The sequence below is a fragment of the Fukomys damarensis genome, unplaced genomic scaffold (genome assembly GCF_012274545.1).
Source record: "Fukomys damarensis isolate Sample0158 unplaced genomic scaffold, DMR_v1.0_HiC HiC_scaffold_38, whole genome shotgun sequence".
Lineage (NCBI taxonomy): Eukaryota > Metazoa > Chordata > Mammalia > Rodentia > Bathyergidae > Fukomys > Fukomys damarensis.
This window is the reverse complement of record NW_022900950.1, coordinates 48,670,068-48,673,118: the sequence shown is the minus strand read 5'-3', so window position 1 is coordinate 48,673,118 and position 3,051 is coordinate 48,670,068. Positions and strand designations below refer to the sequence as shown.

Below are 3,051 nucleotides of genomic sequence, written 5' to 3'. Positions count from 1 at the left end.
ACATTTACTCTGCTGATTGATTCTTTTTTTCTTTTTTCTTTTTTTTGTACTGGGGATCAATCTCAGGATCTTGTGCTTGCATTGCAAGCCACTGAGCTAAATCCCTGATCCTGCTGATTCATCTTCTGCTGTACAGAATCTTTTTAGTCTGATATAATCCCATTTTTTCATTCTTGATGTTATTTCTTCTGCAATTGAGGTTCTGTTTACAAAATCTTTTCCTACACTTATGTTGTCGAGCATTTTATCTATTTTGTCTTCCAGTAAGTTTAATATTTCTGCTTTAATGTTTAGATCTTTGATTCATTTTAATTTTAATTTAGTATAAGGGGAGAGATAAAGGTTCAATTTCAATCTTCTGTGCACATATAACCAGTTTTTCCAGCACCACTTGTTGAATAGGCTGTCTTTCCTCCAGCATATGCTTTTGGCCCCTTTCTCAAAACTCAAATAGCTAAATGCATCTGGAAAAGTTTCTGTATCCTCAATTCTGTTCCATTGATTCACATATCTATTTTTGTTCCAGTACCATGCCAACTTTATCACTATTGCTTTGTAGTATACCTTGAAGTCAGGTACTGCTATGCCTCCTGCTTTGCTCTTGTTACCCAAAATTGCTTTGGCTATTCTGGATCTCTTCTGGCTCCATACAAATTTTAAGATTGGTTTTTCTAGATCTGCAAAATACAGTGTTGGTATTTTTATTGGGACCCCACTAATTCTGTAGAACGCTTTTAGGATTATGGACATTTTGACAATACTGATTCTGCCTATCCAGGCGCAGGGGACATCTTTCCATTTTCTTATATCTTCTTCAATCTTCTTTTTCAGAATACTTTAGTTTTCTTTATAGAGGTCTTTCACTTCCTTCATTAAATTAATTCCTAGGTATTTCATTATTCTTGAAGCTACTGTGAATGGCATTATTTTCAAAATTTCCTTCTCATCCCACTTGTTGTTGGTGTACACAGATGCTAATGATTTTCATGTGTTGATCTCATATCTTGCTACATTGTTGAAGTTCATTATTAATTCTAAGAGTTTTGGGTGGAGTTCTTTTAGTCTTCTATGTAGAGTATCACATCATCTGAAAATAATGATAACCTGAGTTCTTCCTTTCCTATGTGTATCCCTTTTATTTTTTTCTCTTGCCTAATTTCCCTGATTAATGTTTCAACTACTGTGTTGAATAGGGGAGGCCTTAAGGGATATTCTGGTCTTGTTCCTGTTTGGGGGGAATGTTTTTAGCTTTTCCCCATGTAGTATGATGCTGGCTTCTGGTTTATCATATATAGCTTTTATCATAGTCAGGTGCAGTCCTTCTGTACCTGTTTTCTTCAGAGTTTTTAACATGAAAGGGTGTTGGATTTTTTTGAAAGTCTTTTCTGCATCTATTGGAGTAAACATATTTTTTACCTTGCTTGTGTCTATGTGATGTATCACATTTATTGACTTACATCCTTGCATCTCTGATTTGAAACTTACTTGATCATTATGTGTGATCTTTTTGATAATATGCTGCATTCTATTTGCTAATATCTTCCCCCACCCCACTACCACAAATTATGCAGTTGAATTTCCCACATTTGGGGAAATCGCAGGGGTCTGCACATCTGGAGTGCAATAGATGATCCTCACCCTGGGAAAACCACCTTCATGATCATGGTATCTTCCCTGCCAGGTATTGCTAATATCTTTTTGAGAGTTTTAGCACCTATGATTATTAAGGAGATTGACCTATAGTTTGGGGAGTGTTTTTTATTTGGGTCTTTATCTAGTTTTTGGATCAGGGTGATAGTGGCTTCCATAAAAGAGTCTGGGAGCACTCCATTCATTTCAATTTCTTTGAAGAACTTGAGGAGTATTGGTGATATAGTATCTTTAAATGTTTTGTACAATTCAGCAATGAATCCATCTGGTCCTGGGCTTTTTTTAATTGGCAGATTCTTTATTACTGTGTCAATTTCATTGCTTGTTATTAGGTTGTTAGCATATTTATGTCTTCTTGGGTTAGTTTTGGTAGTTTGTATGTGTCTAAGAAACTGTCTATTTCCTCAATATTTGCTAATTTTTTGGAATATAATTTTTTGAAGTAATTACTATGCTCTGGATTTTCAGTGTCTGTTGTGATTTTACCTTTTTCATTTCTAATTGCATTGATGTGAGCCTTTTCTCTCCTTCTCTTGGAAAGTCTATGGTTAGGCATTTATCTATTTATTCTTTCAAAGAACTAGCTCTTCAATTTGTTTCTTTACTTTTAACTTTTTTTGTTTGTCTTAATTTCATTAATTTCCATTTTCATCTTTATAATTTCCCTCCCCAATTTGGTTTATTGCTGTTTTGTTGCTGTTTCTTAAGAATCTTAAGATTTCTCATAAGGTTGTTTCTCTATTTGAGCTTGGTCTATTTTTCTAATGTGAGGATTGATTGTGATGAATTTTCCTCTTAGAACTGCTTTCATAGTGTCCCAGAGGTTTCAATGAGTTGTACCATCTTTGTCATTAACTTTCAGAAATTTTTAAAAATTTCTTCTTTGATTCCTTCTGTGACCCATTGGTTGTTTAGCTTGTTTAATATTGCAAGAGCTCTTTCCTTTCTGAAATTTCATCTGCCATTGATTTCTATTTTCATTGCACAATAGTATGATAGTAGACATGGGATAATCATAACCAAGAAATGTCTGATAAAAGATGATCCTAAAGTTCACACATAAAAATAAACACACAAGAATAATTAAGAAAAAATAGGCAATAGAGAGCTCAAAGGAGACTAATTCAACCAGATATTGTCATATTAAAAGTCTCTAATGAAACCATTATAGCATTGGCACATGGCTAGACAATCAGAAAAAGTCCAGAAATGGATACAACTACAAAGATCAATCAGATAACAAAAATGTCACATCAAATCACTTTGCAGTAAATAATGCTGAAACAACTAGATAGCCATTTGGAAAAAAATAAAATAAAATTAGACCTGTTCTTCATACCATAAAGGTACTCTGAGCCCTGTGCCTTCCTGGCTGCCAGGAATCTCAGAGTTAAGTCAAGA

General features: G+C 34.1%; 1 pseudogene; it reads right to left on the bottom strand.

Moving 5' to 3' along the window:
• Positions 1-1,546: 1,546 nt before the first annotated feature.
• Positions 1,547-1,689, bottom strand: LOC117284677 (annotated as a pseudogene).
• Between the last annotated feature and the right edge of the window lie 1,362 nt (positions 1,690-3,051).